The 23,462-nt window shown below is 45.7% G+C and overlaps 1 pseudogene; it reads right to left on the bottom strand.

The window, feature by feature from the left end:
- Positions 1 to 12,151, bottom strand: part of LOC138761561 (zinc finger protein 420-like) — a 114,592-nt pseudogene extending 102,441 nt beyond the window's left edge.
- Positions 12,152 to 23,462: the final 11,311 nt, after the last annotated feature.

The raw sequence follows: 23,462 nt of genomic DNA on the forward strand, positions 1-23,462 counted from the left end.
GTTTGTATCTCATTTTTCGTAGAACCACAACAGAGACGCGAGCTTGAGATACTTTTCTTTGAATTCATCGTAATTCATTTTGTTGTTTATTTTTATATCTGTTTAAAATTGAATATCGTTATATGCTTTGTTTACTCATCATTTTTATCAACAAATTAAAGATACAGCTGCAACCTCGAAGTTTGGTTTATTGGATTAATAAGATAGTAATTCAGAATATTGTCACTCACGTTTCCTTGAAGATGACATGTTTTGAAATTGAGAAATATTGAAATTGGAAATTGTCATCTATATTCTTATTCAAAGAAAAGTATAATTGTGACTTTGTTTGGAAGAAAGGCTAATAATTTGTCTGAAAGAACTCAATATGTTAAAAGCATTTAGCTTTAAAGAAGTTAAGTTGTCTGTGAGAAAATTCCAGAAGCCTCTGTAAGAACACATCTGCCTAACCTCTGGTTTGCAGAACTGGCAGGAAGCCCCAAAGTATGCATTCTATAAACAAATGATATGCCAGTTTGTTTGAAGAATACAGAGACCATTCAAGATACAAATTTGTTTACAGTTCCCAGGAAGCCAGAAGACAGGCTGCAGTTTGAAGAATCCAAGATGGATAAGAAATCTCGTTGGGCAAGAGACCTTGAGCAAACAGCTCCTCTTAAAGAACTGTTTGATCTTGAGTTGAGCCAGTATGGAGGACCGACAATGTTTGGCAGAAGAATGGAGCCAGTCACTACTGAAGAAATGGCTTCAAATACCAAGGAAGACGACAACTCCAATAAGGCACTGTAGATTTCATTAAGTCTTCAAGGTTAGTCGAACACAGCCTTGCTTCACGCCATTGTTAATGGAGAAGGGTTCAGAGAGCTCATTGCTGTATCTAACCCGACCTTGTTGGTTTTCGTGCAGTTGGATAATCATGTTGAGGAACTTTGGGGGACATCCGATGCGCTCTAGTATTTGCCAAAGCCATTCCTGCTCACGGTGTCGAAGGCTTTGGTGAGGTCAACAAAGGTGATGTAGAGTCCTTTGTTTTGTTCTCTGCACTTTTCTTGGAGCTGTCTGAGGGCAAAGACCATGTCAGTAGTTCCTCTGTTTGCGCGAAAGCCGCACTGTGATTCTGGGAGGATATTCTCGGCGACACTAGGTATTATTCTATTTAGTAGAATCCTAGCGAAGATTTTGCCTGCAATGGAGAGCAGCGTGATTCCCCTTGTAGTTTGAGCAGTCTGATTTCTCGCCTTTGTTTTTGTACAGGGTGATGATGGTGGCATCACGAAGATCCTGAGGCAGTTTTCCTTGGTCCCAACAAAGCTTGAAAAACTCATGCAGTTTGGCATGCAGAGTTTTGCCGCCAGCCTTCCAGACCTCTGGGGGGATTCCATCCATACCTGCTGCTTTGCCACTTTTCAGTTGTTCGATTGCCTTATATGTCTCATCCAGGGTGAGGACCTCATCCAGCTCTAGCCTTAGGGGCTGTTGAGGGAGCTGGAGCATGGCGGAATCTTGGACTGAGCGGTTGCCACTGAAAAGAGATTGGAAGTGTTCTGACCATCGGTTGAGGATGGAGATCTTGTCGCTGAGGAGGACTTTGCCGTCTGAGCTGCGCAGCGGGCTTTGGACTTGGGGTCACGCCATTAACAATGGCGTGAAGCAAGGCTGTGTTCTCGCACCAACCCTCTTTTCAATCTTCTTCAGCATGATGCTGAACCAAGCCATGAAAGACCCCAACAATGAAGACGCTGGTTACATCCGGTACCGCACGGATGGCAGTCTCTTCAATCTGAGGCGCCTGCAAGCTCACACCAAGACACAAGAGAAACTTGTCCGTGAACTACTCTTTGCAGACGATGCCGCTTTAGTTGCCCATTCAGAGCCAGCTCTTCAGCGCTTGACGTCCTGCTTTGCGGAAACTGCCAAAATGTTTGGCCTGGAAGTCAGCCTGAAGAAAACTGAGGTCCTCCATCAGCCATCTCCCCACCATGACTACCAGCCCCCCCACATCTCCATCGGGCACACAAAACTCAATCTCGGCTGCACCATTTCATCAGATGCAAGGATCGACAACGAGATAGACAACAGACTCGCCAAGGCAAATAGCGCCTTTGGGAGACTACACAAAAGAGTCTGGAAAAACAACCAACTGAAAAACCTCACAAAGATAAGCGTATACAGAGCCGTTGTCATACCCACACTCCTGTTCGGCTCCGAATCATGGGTCCTCTACCGGCATCACCTACGGCTCCTAGAACGCTTCCACCAGCGTTGTCTCCGCTCCATCCTCAACATCCATTGGAGCGCTTTCATCCCTAACGTCGAAGTACTCGAGATGGCAGAGGTCGACAGCATCGAGTCCACGCTGCTGAAGATCCAGCTGCGCTGGATGGGTCATGTCTCCAGAATGGAGGACCATCGCCTTCCCAAGATCGTGTTATATGGCGAGCTCTCCACTGGCCACCGTGACAGAGGTGCACCAAAGAAAAGATACAAGGACTGCCTAAAGAAATCTCTTGGTGCCTGCCACATTGACCACCGCCAGTGGGCTGATAACGCCTCAAACCGTGCATCTTGGCGCCTCACAGTTTGGCGGGCAGCAACCTCCTTTGAAGAAGACCGCAGAGCCCACCTCACTGACAAAAGGCAAAGGAGGAAAAACCCAACACCCAACCCCAACCAACCAATTTTCCCCTGCAGCCGCTGCAACCGTGTCTGCCTGTCCCGCATCGGACTTGTCAGCCACAAACGAGCCTGCAGCTGACGTGGACTTTTACCCCCTCCATAAATCTTCATCCGCGAAGCCAAGCCAAAGAAAAAAAAAAGAGAATACATGTATTTAACAAATGAAATCCACTTTAAAACTAAGTTCAAATATTAAAATCATATATCAACCACATATCTGTTATACAAATCATAATTAATAATACATAAATACAGAATTTCCATTAATATCAAGTTTCCTTTATAATTCATCGAGAGAACAAAAACATCCCTTAGAAAAACAATCAGATAAACTTTTTATTCCCTTCCCTTCCCCTTATATAAAAAAGAAAAAAAAAGAAAATGTTCAAACTCTTAAAAAATTCTCCATATTCTTCATTTATAACATCTTCAAAATTCTCTATCGAAATTAAACTCTTCTCCCTCAATGTATTTGTACTTAATTTTCTTCTTATCACCTTTCCCCTCATCTTCCTCTTCATCTAATTCAACATCCTCAATTTTTGACTTATTATCTTCTGTGACATCATCCTCTTAAAAAAGAAAGAAAAAAGAGAAAAAAAACCCCAAAAAAAGAGAAAAAAAAGGAGAGAAAAAAAACCTCCTAATTCCCTCTCAATTATAATCAGAAAACAAAGAGAGTTAAAAAAAAATATTTATTAAAAAAAAATAAAAAAAACCTTCACTTCTTAACCCAAAAATTAAAAAGAAAAAAAAAACAGGTCGGAGGTCACAACTACCTCCTCCTGTTTAAACCGCCCAATGCGGTAACTCCCCCAAAATATTGGGTGTGAGATAACTCACAGGTAGCTGATGACTTCTGGAAACTAGTGCCCACCCAGTTCCCTCTCCCAACTCCCATTTCATTAAACTATCATCATTATTTAAACTATTTAAACTCTTCTCAAAAAAAAGATAAAAGATTTATTTTTTTAAATCAACATTACCACTTCGGTCACCATTGCTTCCATTTCTTTTAAAAATCTGGATCCCACCTTACATCTCTACTCTCTTTGGAGACCTTGAAGGACTACATCGTTCCTGAAACTGCATGATTGGTAGAGACTGAGCAAAGTCCATAACCTCTTTAGGATTGTCAAAGAACTTTGGCTAATTTCCATCCTAAAAAAATCTTCAGTACCACAGAATACCTGAATGTTACCTTATGTCTTTTTTTCCACAACCGTTCTTTCACAGAATTAAATTCGCGTCGTTGAAACATAATTTCTTGACTCAAATCTTGATAGAAGAAAACAGGATTATTCTGAACCATCAAAGGAGATCTATTTTGCTGGGCATTTCTAGTAACCGTACGTAAAATTGTATCTCTGTCACAATAGTTTAAACAACAGATCAAAACAGATCTTGGATTCTGTCCTGAAAAAGATTTTCTTCTTAAAACTCTATAAGCACGTTCCAGTATTAAACCTTCAGGGAATTTATCCTGTCCTAACACTCGTGGAATCCATTCAGTAAAAAATTTTCTTGGATCTGGTCCTTCTATGCCTTCTGGCAAACCAACAATTTTCACGTTGTTCCGGCTAGATTGATTCTCCAAATAATCAACCTTTTTTGCTAAATTTTTATTTTGGATCTGCAATGTTTCAATTATTCTATTTTCATCTTGCAGTTGATCCTGTGCATCAACTAAACCTTGATCACACATTTCAAATCTTTCAATGGTTTCAAGCTTATAAGCTCCATTAATAACTTCCGCCATCGCATTAATCTTGGAAATAAACAGGTTCACAGAATTAGCTAAGTGACTCGATACAGAATACATCTTATCTTCAAGATCCTTAACAGACATTTCAACAGAAGTAGATTCAGGCATAATGAGGTCTTGCTGTTCCTTAAAGACCACGGGATCTTCTGTCCCTTCCCTTAATTTAGTATCTTTTCTAGCAGTTTGACTTCGTATAAAAATCCCTCTCAAAGTTCTCCTAGCAATGCCAGGAGACTGAAGATCAGAGTTATCTTTAAGTCAAATCTCTTTAATCATCTTCACTGAATCGATGTCTGGAAAAACCGTTGTAATTGAAGATGCATTTTGCAGCGCCACCACTGTAGCAGTCGAATGACAGCTCTTTAACTCTCCAGCTGGTGGCACCCCAGCTGATTCAACTGTCAAAGACTGAGTAACAGCACTCACAGTGGCCGTTGTGTGAAATACGTCCAGCTCCTTGGTCCGAAAGCTGTTGAATCCGACCTTCAAAGAGCCTCACCGGCTTAAAACGGAGCTTCAATGCCGAACTCTGCACGTCCTCCTCTGGATCCATTCTACGCTGAATCCTGGCTTCTTGTAAACAAGTAGGCTCAGACAATTTCGGAAAATGTAGTTTTTTTAACAGTCTGTTGATGTTTTCTTTTACCTCTTTTTTTGCATATAAACCATTAGGCACTAATCCAACACCTCTTATTATTTATAAACTTTTAAAAGAACTTTATCGGGCACTTAAACACAAAACAATAAATCAGAGTCAGGAGAGGTCTGTTCCCTACGCCATCTTGCCACGCCCCCGTCCATTTATTTCATGACATCATTTCAATTAGTAGCACCTACTTGTGAAATAAGCATAGTTTCTGTAATCACTGAATATGAATTCTTCAGTATTTCAAGATCTGTTTTAAAATGTGTCCCAATTTATCTCCCAAAAACATTCCCAAATATTCCATCATAGTATATACTCAGAAGACTCTGCCTGTGAATAAGAAGAATATTCTCCATCAGGATGATATCAAACAGTGGGATCATCTAAAAGACGTTTGCTTACCCAAAATGATGGAGCTGCTAATTGGATTAGATGTATCAAAAGCTCTCGAACCTCTAGAAGTAATAAGGAGTCAAAATGACTGACCTTATGTTATGGGAACATTGCTGGGATGGAGGAAAAATGAATAAATGATCAGGAGACATTAAAGGTGAATGTCAACAGAATTACAGTTGTGAAACTAAATGATCTGTGGAAACATCAATTTAAAATTGATTTCCCTGAATGTCATAAAGATATTCAAGAACAAGCTGTTTCTGGATTTAGTTTCAAATTCTGTTAAACATATTGACCTTTGAAGAGAAATTTGTATGCCAGATAATAAAATAATTGCAGAACAGCATATTTTCACCACCCCTCCCTCCAGAGAACACCGTACTCACCCCCTTCCTCCAGGGATCTGAGATTATCGCACAGCCCCTCCCCAGGACCCATGAACTTAACCCCTCCCCCCAAGCTCGAGAACATGGTATTCACCACCTCTCCCTGGGCTCCAGAACATAACCATATAACAATTTACAATTAGGAAACAGGCCATATCGGCCTTTCTATTCCGCACCATTTTACGTGAAACTCAACTAAACCTACCCACTCCCCTGCCCATTCCCTCCTCTAATCCCCACATCCATGTACTCATCTAACCTCCTCTTAAATGACAGAATTGACCCTGCCACAACTATTTCTTCCAGTAGATCATTCCACTCTCTGAGTGAAGAAGCATCCTCTTATATTGCTCCTAAAGTTTTGCCCCCTAACCCTTAACTTATGACCCCTTGTTCCAATCTCCCCTATCCTCAGGGGAAAGAGCCTATTCACATCTACTTCCTTCATGGCTGACATCTATTCCCTTCATAATTTTAAATACCTCTATCAAATCCCCTCTCAACCTTCTATGCTCCAATGAATAAAGTCCCAATCTACTCACTATATGTTGACTGTGGAAGTCAGCGAGTTCAGGAGAAGGAACAATGACATCCTGGAGCGCATCTACATCATAAAGGTGTTGGAGGTCATGCAATGCATGAAGTTGGATAAATCCCCAGGACTTGACCAGGTATATGCTAGGATGTTATGGGAAGCAAACAAAGAGATTGGTGGATTGTTGACTGACGTTTATATATCTTTGTCAGCCACAGATGAGGCACTGGAAGACTGGAGAGTTTATATTGTGCTTTATTTAAGAAGAGGAAAAGGGATAAGACAGAGAACTACTGGCTGGTGGGAAGTTCTCACTCCTTCTCCCAGTACTCAAGAACATGTTTACCCCCTCCCTGGGGCCAGAGAACACGGTACTCTCTCCCTCCCCCTTAGAATGCAGTACTTTCCCCCTCCTCCCTGGGCCGTGTACACAGTACTCAACCACCTCGTCCCAGGGTTGCAAGAACACGGTATCACCCCTCTCCTCTGTGAACCCTCTCCATCCAGAGCCCAAGAACACAGTACTCATCCCTCCCCCCAAAAAACACAGTACTTAACCCCTCCCCCAGGGGGCCAAGAACACAGACTCACTCCCCCGACCCCCGAGTACACACCCCTTCCTCTGGCCCCGAAAACACAGTACTGTGACATTCTTCCATTTTTCAGTTAATTTTACTCTGTGGGACTGTCCCTTTAAGAGACCAAATCTAGTAAAAGCCTGCAGGTTTTTGAAAGTGCCTGTGAACTAGCAGCAGGTTTCGGAGACAGCATGTTCCAAAAAGTTGTAGAGTGAAGGGGAGCAGCCCTGGAGAAGCCAGTGTCAGAGACCAGCTTCTTGAAGACGGTACACATTTTTTTCCAAGAGGCCATTTTAAGAAGGCAGCATGAGAAAAATCACTTCAACCTCCTTTGAGTTAGGGTTAGGGATTGAGAAACCCACTTGGCCTCACTGTGTGGTTATTGACAGTCTGTTAGAGTTCCTTCTGTTAACAGATGAGAAACCACTTTGACTGACTGCGCCCCCCATCCCCCGAAATTGGTTTTAAAGGTGCAAAAGAAATACTGCATTCCACTTCAACTGACCCATAAAAGGGGTTCTAATTGCTGAAGAAAGCCCATGTCTAAAAAAAACATTGCTCTGAAGTACCAGAGCAAGGGTTTTCGTGAGTTAATCAACCTTCTGTCACTCTTCTGTAAAGTTAAGACTGTGTCAATAACTCTTGGAAAGTTACCCACTTTGTTTGCTTTCCCTAAGGAGATTGAATCCAATCAGAGAAACTATTTCATGTCAGGATTGTTTCAGCAGTTAGCTTGTAGAGTTGGAGCTAACCAGATCACATCATCTGAATATCCTACAGAATCTCAATGGGCCTTGCAGAGGATCTATTCGACTCTCAAACCCAGGAAGAGGACCTATTGTGTGGAGCAATGGAAGGAAATGGAATGAGGGCACCCAGTGGTTTTTGCTTGCAGTATGAGAGTCTGTACTAGTCTCTCGGCTTTCGCATTTTTGAATTGGGGTTTGAACAGCAAGTTAAAGGACCTTCAGTTGAAATCGCTAGATTAGGCCTCGAAATTTAAAAATTGTTTGCAGGAAGTCTGTGAATTGGCCCAAGTGAAACAATTTGACAAACTCTCAAAGGCCGATCTGACTGTTAATTTGGCGAAGAGTGAACTTGGCCATGCTACTGGGACTTACCTTGGTTATGTAGTTGGTCAAGACAAGTTGACCCCTGTCTAGCTCAGACGATTTCTAAGTTCCCCATTTCCATGGGTAAGAAAACCATTAGGAGATTTTTGGGAATGGTTGGGCGTTCCAGAGAGATCTGTAAAATAAAAATTGTTGAACGTCTTTCAAGAGGTTAAGTTTGCAGTGCTGTTGAAAAATATATATTTGCTTGTATTATATCATGTAATGTATTATTTCATGAACAACCCTCTTTTCAATCTTCTTCAGCATGATGCTGAAACAAGCCATGAAAGACCTCAACAATGAAGATGCTGTTTACATCCGGTACGCACAGATGGCAGTCTCTTCAATCTGAGGCGCCTGCAAGCTCACACCAAGACACAAGAGCAATTTGTCCGTGAACTACTCTTTGCAGACGATGCCGCTTTAGTTGCCCATTCAGAGCCAGCGCTTCAGCGCTTGACGTCCTGTTTTGCGGAAACTGCCAAAATGTTTGGCCTGGAAGTCAGCCTGAAGAAAACTGAGGTCCTCCATCAGCCAGCTCCCCACCATGACTACCAGCCCCCCCACATCTCCATCGGGCACACAAAACTCAAAACGGTCAACCAGTTTACCCATCTCGGCTGCACCATTTCATCGGATGCAAGGATCGACAACGAGATAGACAACAGACTCGCCAAGGCAAATAGCACCTTTGGAAGACTACACAAAAGAGTCTGGAAAAACAACCAACTGAAAAACCTCACAAAGATTAGCATATACAGAGCCGTTGTCATACCCACACTCCTGTTCGGCTCCGAATCATGGGTCCTTTACCGGCATCACCTACGGCTCCTAGAACGCTTCCACCAGCGTTGTCTCCGCATCATCCTCAACATTCATTGGAGCGACTTCATCTCCAACATCGAAGTACTCGAGATGGCAGAGGCCGACAGCATCGAATCCACACTGCTGAAGATCAAACTCCGCTGGGTAGGTCATGTGTCCAGAATGGAGGACCATCGCCTTCCCAAGATCATGTTATATGGCGAGCTCTCCACTGGCCACCGAGACAGAGGTGCACCAAAGAAGAGGTACAAAGACTGCCTAAAGAAAGCTATTGATGCCTGCCACATTGACCACCGCCAGTGGGCTGATATCGCCTCAAACCGTGCATCTTGGCGCCTGACAGTTCGATGGGCAGCAACCTCCTTTGAAGAAGACCGCAGAGCCCACCTCACTGACAAAAGACAAAGGAGGAAAAACCCAACACCCAACCCCAACTAACCAATTTTCTCTTGCAACCGCTGCAACCGTGTCTGCCTGTCCCGCATGGGACTTGTCAGCCACAAACGAGCCTGCAGCTGACGTGGACATTACCCCTCCATAAATCTTCGACCAAAGACAAGCCCCTAAAAAAATATGGTCACATAATGGTTTGCAGTTAAAATTATGCTTTGTATTTCCTTTGACGGTGGAAGATATGCTGTTCTCCCATTTTTCAGTTCATTTTATTGTGTGGAACTGTCCTTTTTAGAGACTAGATTCAGCAAAAACCTGCAGTGTTTGGAAAGTGACTGTGAACCAGCAGCAGGTCTCAGAGACAGTAGGTTCCAAAAAGTTGATGCATTTGCAGAGTGAACAGTGAGGGGCCTTGGAGAAGCCAGGGGCAGATCACGCGGCCAGGTTCTTCAAAAGATAACCATATAACCACTTACAGCACAGAACAGGCCAGTTCGGCCCTACTAGTCCATGCTGTAACAAATTCCCACCCTCCTAGTCCCACTGACCAGCACCCGGTCTATACCCCTCCAGTCCTCTCCTCTCCATGTCCTTAAATGTAACCAATGATCCTCTCCTTAAATGTAACCAATGATCCCGCCTCAACCTCGTCTGCCAGAAGCTCATTCCACATCACTACCACCCTTTGCATAAAGAAATTTCCCCTCATGTTCCCCTTCTAATTTTCCCCTTTCAATCTTAAACCATGCCCTCGAGTTTGAATCTCCCCCACTCTTAGTTGAAAAAGCCTATCCACATTTACTGTCTGTCCCTTTTAAAATCTTAAACACCTCTATCAAGTCCACCCTCAATCTTCTACGTTCCGAGAAAAAAAGGCCTAATCTGCACAACCTTTCCCTGTAACTCAGACCCTGAAATCCTGTCAACATTCTCGTGAACCTTCTCTGCACTCTCTCTATTTTGTTTATATCTTTCCTATAATTTGGTGACCAAAACTGTACACAGTACTCCAAATTTAGCCTCACCAATGCTTGTACAATTTCATCATAACCTCCCTACTCTTGAATTCAATACTCCGATTTATGAAAGCCAACATTCCAAATGCCTTTTTCACCACACCATCTACCTGAGTATCAGCTTTGAGGGTACTATTTGACATCACTCCCAAATCCCTTAGTTGCTCTGCACATCTCAATAGCCTACCATTTAATGCATATGACCTATTTAGATTTGCCTTTCCAAAATGTAACACCTCACACTTATCTGTATTAAATTCCATCAGCCATTTCTCAGCCCACACCTCCAGCCTTCCTAAATCACCTTTTAATCTACGGTAATCTTCCTCACTGTCCACAACACCACCAATCTTTGTATCATCCGCAAACTTGCTTATCCAATTCTCCACCCCTTCTTCCAGATCGTTAATATATATATAACAAACAATAGTGGACCGAGGACCGATCCCTGAGGAACTCCACTAGTCACCGGCCTCCAATTGGACAAACAATTTTCTACCACTACTCTCTGACACTTCCCAGCCAAACATTGCTGAATCCATTTCACTACCTCCTTATTTATACCTAATGCCTCCACCTTTTTTCCTAACCTCCTGTGGGGAACTTTGTGAAAAGCTTTACTAAAGTCCAAATAGACAACATCCACAGCTTTCCCTTCAACCATTTTTGTGATAGTACACATTTTGCCTCCCCCTCCCTCCCCGGGACGCCCCCCCTCCCTCCCCGGGACGCCCCCCCCCTCCCTCCCCGGGACGCTCCCCCCCTCCCTCCCCGGGACGCTCCCCCCCTCCCTCCCCGGGACGCTCCCCCCCTCCCTCCCCGGGACGCTCCCCCCCCTCCCTCCCCGGGACGCGCCCCCCTCCCTCCCCGGGACGCGCCCCCCCTCCCTCCCGGGACGCGCCCCCCTCCCTCCCCGGGACGCGCCCCCCTCCCTCCCCGGGACGCGCCCCCCTCCCTCCCCGGGACGCGCCCCCCCTCCCTCCCGGGACGCGCCCCCCTCCCTCCCGGGACGCGCCCCCCTCCCTCCCCGGGACGCGCCCCCCCTCCCTCCCCGGGACGCGCCCCCCCTCCCTCCCCGGGACGCGCCCCCCCTCCCTCCCCGGGACGCGCCCCCCCTCCCTCCCCGGGACGCGCCCCCCTCCCTCCCCGGGACGCGCCCCCCCTCCCTCCCCGGGACGCTCCCCCCCCTCCCTCCCCGGGACGCGCCCCCCCCTCCCTCCCCGGGACGCGCCCCCCCTCCCTCCCCGGGACGCGCCCCCCCTCCCTCCCCGGGACGCGCCCCCCCTCCCTCCCCGGGACGCGCCCCCCCTCCCTCCCCGGGACGCGCCCCCCCTCCCTCCCCGGGACGCGCCCCCCCTCCCTCCCCGGGACGCGCCCCCCTCCCTCCCCGGGACGCGCCCCCCCTCCCTCCCCGGGACGCGCCCCCCCTCCCTCCCCGGGACGCGCCCCCCCTCCCTCCCCGGGACGCGCCCCCCCTCCCTCCCCGGGACGCGCCCCCCCTCCCTCCCCGGGACGCGCCCCCCCTCCCTCCCCGGGACGCGCCCCCCCCTCCCTCCTCGGGTCTCGCCCCCTCCCTCCTCGGGACTCGCCCCTCCCTCCTCGGGACTCGCCCCCTCCCTCCTCGGGACTCGCCCCCTCCCTCCTCGGTACGCGCCCCCTCCCTCCTCGGTACGCGTTCCCTCCCTCCTCGGGTCTCGCCCCTCCTTCCTCGGGTCTCGCCCCCTCCCTCCTCGGGACTCGCCCCTCCTCCTCCTCCTCCTCGGAAACACGGGACGTGTTCCATCCTTTCTCCCGGCCGAAGACTCACCTCCATGCCCGGATCCTCAAGCCTTAGTGGACCAGGCCCGTCATTGAGGGAAACGCGGTCAAGACGCTGCGCGCCTCTGTGACGTCAGCACACCTCTGCCGGCACCTTGGTAACAACGTGACTGGGCGGCAGCCATCCGGGAGGAGGGAGTTGTCAATCAGAAGAGGAACGGTCGTTTCTAGGGGGAGCGAAGTGAGCGGGAACAAGGGAGGGGGATAAAGCGGCGAGGATGAGCCGACAGGCTGAGTGAGGAATAGCACTGAGTACTGTTCCCTCATTAACATATCCTGTAGGGGAGATGAGGGGGGGGGAGGGGGTGGGGGGGGGAGGGGGGGGAGGGGGTGGGGGGGGGGAGGGGGTGGGGGGGGGGGAGGGGGTGGGGGGGGGGAGGGGGTGGGGGGGGAGGGGGTGGGGGGGGAGGGGGAGGGGGAGGGAGGGAGGGGGAGGGAGGGGGGGAGGGGGGGGAGGGGGGGAGGGGGGAGGGGGGGAGGGGGGGGAGGGGGGGGGGGGAGGGGGGGGGGGAGAGGGTGGGGGAGGGAGGGAGGGAGGGAGGGAGGGGGGAGGGAAGGGGGGGAGGGGGGGGGAGGGAGGGGGGGGAGGGGGGGGGAGGAGGGGGGGAACACCGGTCACGAGGGCAGTGGTGGGTCCAGAGGACCCAAAACCCAGCAGCCATAGAAATCACCAAGACAAATGGTCACTTAAACAAAATTTACTTTTAATTTTCAGGATCAAACTTTAACTTATTACTATAAACTTAACCTCCTTCTAATGTGTTTGTAAGTTCAGAAAGTTCTTTGAATCACAGTCCAATCTCGCTTCTTATTCCTCAAGTTCACTGGTTGCATGAAAGGTAAATGGTTACTGTTCTGGAAGGTTCTTGTCGGTTTTCAGAGAGAGATTTGCTCGTTGGACACCCACAACTGATTCCTTTAGATCAGCCACTTCACTGTCTTCCCTAAGAAATTTGCCCCATCAGGGTTTTCCAGGTGATAACCTCTTTCTTTCAGGTCACCACATCTCAGGTGAAACATTATACAGCCTCTTGTATGGACCACAAGGGCTTTGACCAGGCTGAACTAAGAACTCACAATGATGAATATTTGACAAATTCAACCGAATCCCTGGCTACGTTGCAAAATATCTTTGAAGATTATGGTAAGGTTTCTGGGTATAAAATACATTTTGATAAAAGCCAAATTATGCCCCTAAAAAAATGAGATTATAGACATTTGCAACAAGGAAGTAAATTTGATTGACTATGAGGAGGTATTAAAAATTTTGAGATAAGGGTAGGTAATAATCTGCAGAATTTATATAAAATTGAATGAACTCCCCCTTGCTTGAAAAGTTGGAGGAGGATCTTAGATGGAGGAGCCTGTCCATTACTTTGATGGGCAGGAACAGTTGTACTAAGATATTTCAATCCTTCTCTATTCTTATACCAATTTTTTTAGAGCACATCAAGCATGTCAGACAATTTATATGGAATTCTAAGATGCCAAGAGTCTCCATGATTACTCAGGATTATTCATTGAGTGAACTATGATTAACTGATTTTAAAAGATACTATTTGGGTGTGATGCACCATCAAAAACCACAAAAGACTGAAGTTGTGACAGGTTTTTATTAAGTATAGACTGGAACAGCCTTCAACCTCATTGACTAATCAAGGCAGAGTGGAATGGGGAGCATGCAAAGGGCTATGGGTAGGATCTGTCTTTGGAGGCGGGTCCAGCTGGCAGCAGCCAATAGTAGCTTAACAGTGGTTTACCATATTCACCCCTCCTTTTTAAGAAGAGTCCTACAGGGTGAGAAAAAAAGATGAAACAAATATACACTTTATAGATTAAGTCTGTCAGGGGGTCTCCTTTCCCACAGCGAATGATACGGCAACGGTTGGGGGCTGCTGTAGTGTTCTGACATCGGGGGTGGGGGGAACAGGTGAAGGGGTAAGGGAGTGTCATGGGTGACAACAGTAGTCAGGGGTGGAGTGGTCAGCCGCAGGCTCAGGGACCCCTAAGGTAGCAGTGGGGGAGAGTGTCTTTTGGTGGTCAGTGGTGGCCAGAGGGGTGCCCGATGGTGCCAGATCGAGACTGTGTCCTCGTGCCAGTCAGGGAATACAGCATAGGCAGACTGGGGGTTAGCGTGGAGAAGGCTGACCAGTGGGTCAGTCTTAGATTGCCTGGTGTGCTTCTGAAGCAGGACCAGTCGTGGGGAGGAAAGCCAGGCGGGCAGCATAGTCCCTGACGCAGACTTCCTAGGGAAACCAAACATCCAATTCATGAGGCATGTTGTTAATAGCCATACATCAAAATGACTGGACAGAGTGGAGTGCATCTGGGAAGACTTCTTGCCATTGGTAGACAGAGGGGCCCCGTGACCTCAGTGCCAGGAGGATGGTTTTCAAGACCGTGGCATTCTCCCTTTCCACTTGCCCATTCCCTCTAGAGTTGTAGCTGGTGGTCCTGCTTGTGGCGATGCCCCTGGCCAACAAGTACTACTGCAGCTCATCACTCATGAATGAGATCTCCCGGTCGCTATGGATGAAGCCAGGAAGAGTGTGAAGATAGCGGGGAGGGCCTTGATAACTGGCCGTGGTCATGTCCGGGTAGGGGATGGTGAAAGGGAAACTTGAGTATTCATTGAAGATTGTAAGGAAGGGAAGAGCAACCCCTTAAAATCAATGCTTAGATGCTCAAAGGGGCAGGTAAGCTTTGATCAGATGTGCCTTGTCCAGTTGATAGAATTGCCGTTTGCATTTGGTGCAGACCTGGCAGATTTTAGTCATTGTTCGGACTTTCTCAACGGAGTATGGTAGGTTCTGAGCTTTAATAAAATGGAAAAACCTAGGCAATCCCAAGTGTCAGAGGTTATTACAGTGTCCATTTGGACACTGGCACAGGTCCCACGGGATAGAGCGCCCAGGGGATGTCAGGCTGGTAGAGGATGATTTAATTGTTAGTGGACGGTTCGATTCTCCACCTGAGGATCTTGTCGTTCTTGATTTTTCCCCTCTGCTTATTATTCAACATGAATCCGACCACATGCTGATCGATGAAGAGAGTGAATAATTTTCTGGTGAGGTAGTGCATCGAGTGGCGTACAGCCTCCATGATGGGCTGGACCTCCTTGATGAAAGAGTGGCGAATTTCAGGGCCCTGAAGGGTGAGTGAGAAGAAGGCAACAGGTCTGTCTACTTGGTGAAGTGTGGCAGCTAGAACAAAGTCGGATGCATTGCTCTTAACTTGGAATGGTGTGGTCTTATGGCATGCATGGTTGCCTTGGCAATGTTGTCCTTGATAAGATCAAATATAGCTTGGGCCTCTGCCGGCAGGGAAAACGTGGTGGCTCTGACCATTGGGTGAATCTTGGCTGCATAGTTGGCACCCTTTGAGTGTAATATGAGAAGAACCAGAGGCATCTCTGCAGTGCTTTGAGGATACATGGGAGAGGTAGCTCCAGCAATGGATGCATGCGGTCAAGGTCAGGGACAAAGGTGCCGTTCTCAACTATGCAGCTGAGGATGGCTAGTTGTATTGTCCAGAGCACACGCTTGTCCTCATTATAAGTAAGATTCAAGCATTTTGCTGCCCGAAGGAACTTACGGAGATTTGCAATGTGATTTTGCAGGTCCTGACCACAGATGGTTGCATTATTAAGGTATGGGTAGATTGCTTGCAGCTTATAGTCCACCATGCAGTCCATCTCCTGCTGGAAGATTGAAACCCCGTTGATGTTGCTGAATGGAGCCTGGAGGAAGTGGTAGAGGTGGCCATCAGCTTCGAATGCCGTATACTGGTGATCTTCTGGGCGGAACAAGAGCTGGTGATTTACCGACTTCAGGTCATTCATATTGTGTGATCTAGTTGACCGAATTGGATATATGGTGGAGGGCGTACACTGGTTGATGGTCTGGCTGTAATCTATGACCATTCAATTCTTTTCCCTGTTCTTTACCACAACCACCTGGGCTCTCCAAGAGCTATTGCTGGCCTCGATGATGCCCTCGCCCAACAAGTGTCTAGTTCTGGTGGCCACTGACTTGCAGTTGGGGGTGAAGTTGGCAAACAGTGGGGGGGGGGGGGCATTAACCTTGAGAGTTGAGAGACCACAGGTCGCACGCTGAGGGCCATCTGTGAACTGTTTGTTAGAAATGATGTGGCCCATCGAATTTCAATGTCACTTTCTGAAGTTGGCACTGGAAGTCCAGCCCCAGTAGCAAGGGGGCACAGAGTTGTGGCATGACGAGTAGCCTGAAATATTTATAAACTATGCCTCCAATAGTTAGGGTCACTAAGTAGGACCCATGGATGGCTGCCGTGTGTGATTTGGATGTGAGTGCTATCTTGTGTTTGGTGGGCTGTACTTTAAAGGATAAGCGCTTAGTGGATCAGGGGGAATAAAACTTTCTGTACTATTGAATAAACAGTTGGTAACGTGCATGTTTACCTGGACGTCACAAACCTGGCAAGTTTGTGTGGTGCCTCTTGTTCAGGGTGACGGAGGCCAGTATTGACTCCCTGTCTGAGTCCGATGGGTGCTCACGATCCTGAGATGGCCGCCCTCGCTGTTTCCCCTGTGGTGTCGTATGCCTGACAAGATGCTATTTGCTGCATGGTCCAAAATGGCAGCTCCCGTGACTTGCACATGGCATCGCTGGTTGATAGAGGAGGTGGCACCGATCGTGCTGTCTGGAATGGTGACTATCCGCACATAGCACTGCTAGGTTTCGCAGACAGTTTGGATTGGCAAACTTTGATATAATGTCCCTTTTTCCTGCACCTAGTGGCAGGCAGTGTTTCCTTGGTTGCTTAACCTACCCATAGAAGTAGCAGTTGGAGTGATCACCCATAATGGCAGCTGAGATCAGGTCACAAGGGGAGTGGGATGGTGTGAGTGACCAGTCACTCATGGCGTGGGACTATTCCTCCATCCCAAGATAGCAGCACCCGCAACGACCAAGAGGTGAACAAGAAATCATCCGAGTTTTGGAGGGACACCTCCAGTGTCTCTGTCAGCTTAATTGCCCTCTGTAGATCAAGTACAGGATCAAGTTCTAGGCATCTCTGTCTAATGTACCTGAAGTGGATACCGGCCATGTAGCATCCCAGATGCAGTCCTCAGTGTTTTGGAAGGCTGACATAGGTTCCGGAGGCCCCGCGGGTACTCGGCACTTTACTCATTGAATTACTGCTTTCAGGGGCCTGGAGGTGCTTGGCATGGACTTCATTTACTTTCTTGAAATACTGTGGCTTCAGAGTCTTCATGGCCACCATGTGTCGCTGATCATTGGGAATACTTGGGGTCTGACTCACGAGAAGAGTAATCTCAATTGGTTAGCATCTGTGGTGATAACGTCCGTGGCCGCCGGCAGAAGTCTTCAAAACAGTGTAGCCAGAGTTTGAATGTTTTCGGGGTATCAAGCGATTGAGGGTCGATGATGAACTTCTCAGGTTTCAGTGACTGTTCAACACTGTTCTGTGCTTTTTTAAAAAAAAATTATAGTTAATAAAATTGATGCACCCCCAAGGGATCAACATCCGCATGGAAACGGAATCATTTAAGTTTAGATGTGTGTATTCTGTGTACCACCTTAATTGTAATAAACAGTGCATTTCACAAAATGAAGATTCATTGATCAAACTAAGAGTGGAATAACAATCCATGTCTGAAAAAGTTATATTAAGATCACGTTCCCAATAATTTTTAATCTTAGCCATTTTAATCTTAAATCCAATAGATCAATATAAATATGTGATATTAATCCACAGTGAACAAATAGTAAATCCAGAACAGTTGTCCTTTTTTCATGTGATTTAAGTACAAGTTTGTCAAATGCTTTCTGACACATGGCTGTTCAAATAATAATTTCATTCTTCTTCAAAATATGAATTGGGAAGAACAATGTCAGCAAAGTTTTTACAGAATTTCTTATAATATCCAACCATTCCTAAAAACCTCCTAACAGCTTTCTTATCCGTGGGCATAGGAAATTCAGAAATTATCTGAACTTTAACCTGAACATTCCCCAATTTTCCTTGGTCAACAGCACAACCAATATATGTCACCTGAGTTTGACAAAATACACTTTTAGCTAAATTAACATCAAGATTGGCTTTCAAGTGTTTATCAGACAATTTCTCTTTAAAATGACTCTCACAAGAGTCAGGTTGTATGGTTTAATGATCCATAATCTCCTTCACTTTATTCACAATCAAGACCTCTGGCGAAAGCTGTTTCTCACTAACATCCAAATTCTCAAAATAAAGTTTTGTTCTTCACAAGCCATTTGTAACTTAAGTTGATGAATTTTGATTTGAACCTCCCTATCCTCTAAAGCACATCTTTTCTCCAACCACTGTTGTTGTGAATGGACAGTAGCCAGGTTTGCTTGTGCAGAGCTGATACGCATGAAGCCTTTGAAGACTGAAGATCTTCCTGCACTTATAACCTGGGAAATGCAATAATCAGGATTCACATCTGAACTTTCAGATACCGCTGATTGAGTCTCTATCTTTTGCATTTTGCTTGGTACAGCTCCAGTGGGGCTTTGCAACATACATTCATCTGGTCCAGTTCCACTAACATTTAAGCCAGTGAATGAGACCTGCAGTCCCTTGACAGAGTCTTCTTCTTGCTTGCTAGTTGAAACCGCTTCTTCTTTGGCTACTGGTTCCAATGTCCTGCCAAGTGTGAGGATCTGTTTGCTCAAGGTCTTTAGCCCAACAAAACTTCTTGTTCTTCACACTGCAACCTGGCTTCTGCCCTTGCTTCTAGTTCCTGAGAACTGTAAACAAATTTTTATATCTTACCTGGTTCCTCTAAGAGAATTGCTGCTGGCAGAATTGTCTCTGTGCTTCTGCACACAAGCTTTTTAAAAATCTAAATGTTTATGTTTACAAGAACTTTTCTGGGCTTCCTGTCAATTCTGCTACCAGGACACAGGTGGATAGCCAGCTTTTGGCTCAATTTCAAACTGTGCAATTCACAGAAAGTTTCACATACAATAGAATATTCTATTGTTACAGTGTGGATGTCTCTTGGCTTTAAATTAAGTTGTTAATTCTTTTAGACAAATTCTATGAGCCTTTCTTCTGAATAAAATTCACAATTAATTTTTTTCTTTAAATCAAAATGTAGATGACATTTTCCTTATTCTAATATATCCTAATTTCAGAGTATCATATTCGAGAATGTGAGCTGCAATACCCCAAATTTCAATCTCTTTAATCCAACAAATCATACTCTGTGGCTGTTACTTTATGTAGTTTTAATTCATTGATAGAACAGGTAAACATTTTGCATAGCTTTGCCACAAGATTTTCATAACGGTGACTAACAAAGCACTTACTGTATGAAGATAGTCCTATAGACTCTATTACTTAAAAGTTGATGTAACAAAAGCAATGGCTAAAGACTGTTATAAAATACAAAGATATATAGAGATACAAAAACTTAGACATCAAAAACAAACAAACAATATTCTCGTGCTTCATATCTTGTAGAAAAAAGCAAGTCGTTAGCCTGGGCAAATAAACACTACAAACAACAGTTCTCTTAAAGAGACAGGCACAAAATTAACTAAGACACAAGGTTTTAACCTTTACAGTCCCCGTCTGTAGAGTGTATGCACATGTGTGAGCATGTATAGGTGGCCACTGGTATTGGAGACCATCCTGGTTCCGATGTGAATGTCGACGTAGTTGTTTAGTAATATAGTAGTTGAGTATCATTTGACGTTCTCTCCTGTGTGTTAATAAAAGTTATGTGTGAAGGTAACATTTGTGTCCAGACTTTTCTCTCTGAACCCACCAAACACAAAAACATCTTCATCCAGGTCATTGATAAAAATCTCAAAGAGCAGGGACCCCAGAACAGATCCTTGCAAAACTTCTCTAGTCACTGACCTCCAGGCAGAATATGTTCCATCTACTATGAACCTCTGCTTTCTATAGGCAAGCCTATTCTGTGTCCACACAGCCATGGTTCCATGGATCCCATGCCTCATAACTTTCTGAACATGGGACCCTTGTCAAAGGTCTTACTAAAATCCAGATACATCAGATCTACTGCCCTACTCTCATCAATTTCTTTTGTTGCCTCCTTTAAAAACTAAATTAGGCTCATGAGGCATTCCCTTCACAAAGCCATGCTGACTATCCTTGAGTAGACTGGACCTCCAAATGCTCATAGATCCTATCCTTAAGAATCCTCTCCAATAGTTTGCACACCACTGACACTGATCTATAATTCCCAGGATTCTCCCTATTACCTTTTTTTAAACAAGGGGACTACATTTGTCACTCTCCAATCCTCCAGCACCTCCCCTGTGGCCAAGACACTCCAGCTATCTCTTCCATCACTTCCTCCTGCAGCCTGGGATATATTGTGTCCATTCCCAGGGACTTAAACAGGAAATTGATAACTATCTAATTGGTAGGGGTATCAAAGTGTGAGAAACAGAAGTACCTTCACAGAAATTGCTCAAGACAAAAATTGAGAACAAAGAACATTTATTATACAACAATGCAAAGTTGGGTGCTTCCCCTTACCCTGGGAATACACACACACACTGGGGCTCACCCAACTTTTATACAGTTTATTTCAGTATAGAAGTACCCTCACCCTTACATTCTTCTGCCTCCTGGATGAGTTTGGCATTAGGCAATCCTGTCTGCCTACATGCTGTTTCTGTGAACTTGGAGGACCAGGGGGTATCCTGTCGGTGTCCCATCATGTCATTGTCCTTATTTACACCTTCCCGACTCTCAGGGCTTACTATTTTCTTATATGCAGAACTTGCTAATTCTGTCTAAAAGGCTAGAAGACCCTTATCTTATTCAGACTAACTTTACTTCCTACATTCTATTATCTACCTTATCCTATTCTGGCTTTATTCATTACACATATATCCATACTAGCTTTCTTCATCTCTTAAATTTTCATATTAGTTTTACTCATCTCTCACAATCCTCACTTTTCTTTTAGCTACGCTTCGTGAATTCTCAACTGGAATGTATTACTTGTAAACTTGGTCTTTTTCCCAGCGGGTCAGTAAACGAACTGCAGTCTCAGCATCATCAGACAGAATTTGGGAAACATACATCCTTTGGGTTATAGTGATCTGACGAGGGGTCCGTTGAATTAAATACTGCACACAAGTCTTTAAGGCAGGGGAGCACCATAATGGCCAGAATAGCGAGTCCAGCTGCTATAAGGGCTGTGGGTATCAGACTGCAGTTACCAATAAAAAGTCTAGTCCATCCCACACCGGACCAAGGTTGCCAAGTCTGAACCTGGGCATGGGAAGATTTTCGAACTCCTGAAGAAGTGTCTTTAACCGCCTGACTGTTGTGAGCATTGTCATTAACCAGTCTTTCACAAACGCTGCCTTCAGCAGAGAGCCAGGCGGTTTTGTTGAACTGTGGCTCATATCTGTCGTCTTTCTTCAGCCCATAAATGTTCGGTGATGATCTCCAAGGCTGCCTGGAGTCTGATTAAACGATTTAAATGCCAAGCAGCTGTGGTGTTCTGGAGCAGCTTATTAGTCATTTACAACTGGAACTCCCCTTACAGTGGTGGTTCTTAACATTCCGAATGTCTGTGTGACCCAAAGGATGATTTACAGGAGACCAAGTTGGGGAGGGGTGTTTCTTGTCACTTAACCTGTGAGTTGCAGCTTGTCTGCGAACATTAGCATAAGTATCACTGAACCTATGAGTTGCAGCCTGTCTGTGAACATTAGCATATGTATTCACTCTATCTCTGCTACATGTACAATCCTGACTAACATTCTGTCTGTCATTGTCCCACCATCTTCTTTGTGCTATCTCTTTAAAACTCCTCTTTTTAATACCTGTAGAGGCCGAAATACAAATCAAATCTATTCCCCTAGGTCCGTTCTGTTCCCCTGGTCCACTTTGGGATCCGAAAATAACCCATACCCCCACTATGCCTGCGCCCTGTCTACATTCTAAAGGTAAATAATTGTCACCTCTGCTGCCCCTGTTCCAGGAGGACTTAATACATCATGAGCAATTTGGTGATTTCCCAAAAATTGGGAACCAACAAGTAAACATAACAACAAATCGTAAAAATAGCATTACAGCACTTTTTCCCGGCGTAGTGTAACTTTTAGATCAGAAGGATGAGGGACTGCACGCCAGATGGAGGGTAGATTATCAATGTTGTTAGTCCGTGGATCAGCAGCTCGTTTAATTAATTGTATGTGGCTCCATCCCTTTTCTTTCGTTCGCACGGCAGTGTCTGTAATCAAAAGTACACAATAGGGGCCATCCCAGACAGGTTTTAGTTGGTGATCTTGCCATGCTTTTACATATACCCAATCACCAGGTTTAATAGAATGAATAGGATACTCCAGTGGTGGGTTTTGAGCTAATAAACCCTTCTGTTTTAATTCGTATAGAGAGGCAGAAAGTCCCTTTAAATATTTGGATATGTACTGGTCGTTAGCCTCAGGGGTAGGGGTATTAATGTGGAATCCCATGTAAGGAAGACTAAACATCATCTCATATGCTGAGACAGCAAGATCCTTATGAGGGCCTGTGCGAGTCCTGATTAAAGCTAAGGGTAAGCATTTAATCCAGGAGAGACCAGTTTCCTCATGAAGTCGAGTGAACTGATTTTTCAAGGTCTGATTCATTCGTTCAACGCGGCCTGAGCTCTGGGGTTGCCATGGGGTATGTAGCTGCCAATCTATTCCCAGTATTTTAAACACACCCTGGAGTACCTGAGAGGTAAAATGTTTACCTCGATCTGAGTCAATGGTATGAATTATACCATATCGTGGAATCGTAGTATCCTGATAACGATGCTGGCATGATCATTAGGGGTCGGGAAAGCCTCAACCCATCGTGTGAAATGATCTACCATCACCAGGAGGTATTTGTAAACCCCTTTCTTAGGTAATTCCGTAAAGTCAATTTGTATCCGTTGAAACAGGCGTACAGCTATATCGCGACCACCAGGCATTACCTGGTGCATAACTTTCTTACTTACTCTGACAGATTGGACAACCCCGAGTACTTTGCTTGGCTATAGTGTATATTCCCGAGCAATGAAAATACTGTACAAAAGTATCCACAAGTGTCTGTGTTCCCCAGTGTGTCTGCCAGTGGAGCTGATCAATAATTTGCCGAGCCAAGGTTTTGTTCAGCACTTGGCGTCCTTCTGCCGTCCACCACAACCCATCAGCAGTTTGACGCATTCCCTGTTTTTTCATGTAAACTTCCTCTTCCCGTAAAAAGATGGGAGTCTTTTGAACCTCATATAGGGTGGGCAGTAACAGCTGCATGAATATTTTC

The sequence above is a fragment of the Narcine bancroftii genome, chromosome 4 (assembly GCF_036971445.1).
Source record: "Narcine bancroftii isolate sNarBan1 chromosome 4, sNarBan1.hap1, whole genome shotgun sequence".
NCBI lineage: Eukaryota > Metazoa > Chordata > Chondrichthyes > Torpediniformes > Narcinidae > Narcine > Narcine bancroftii.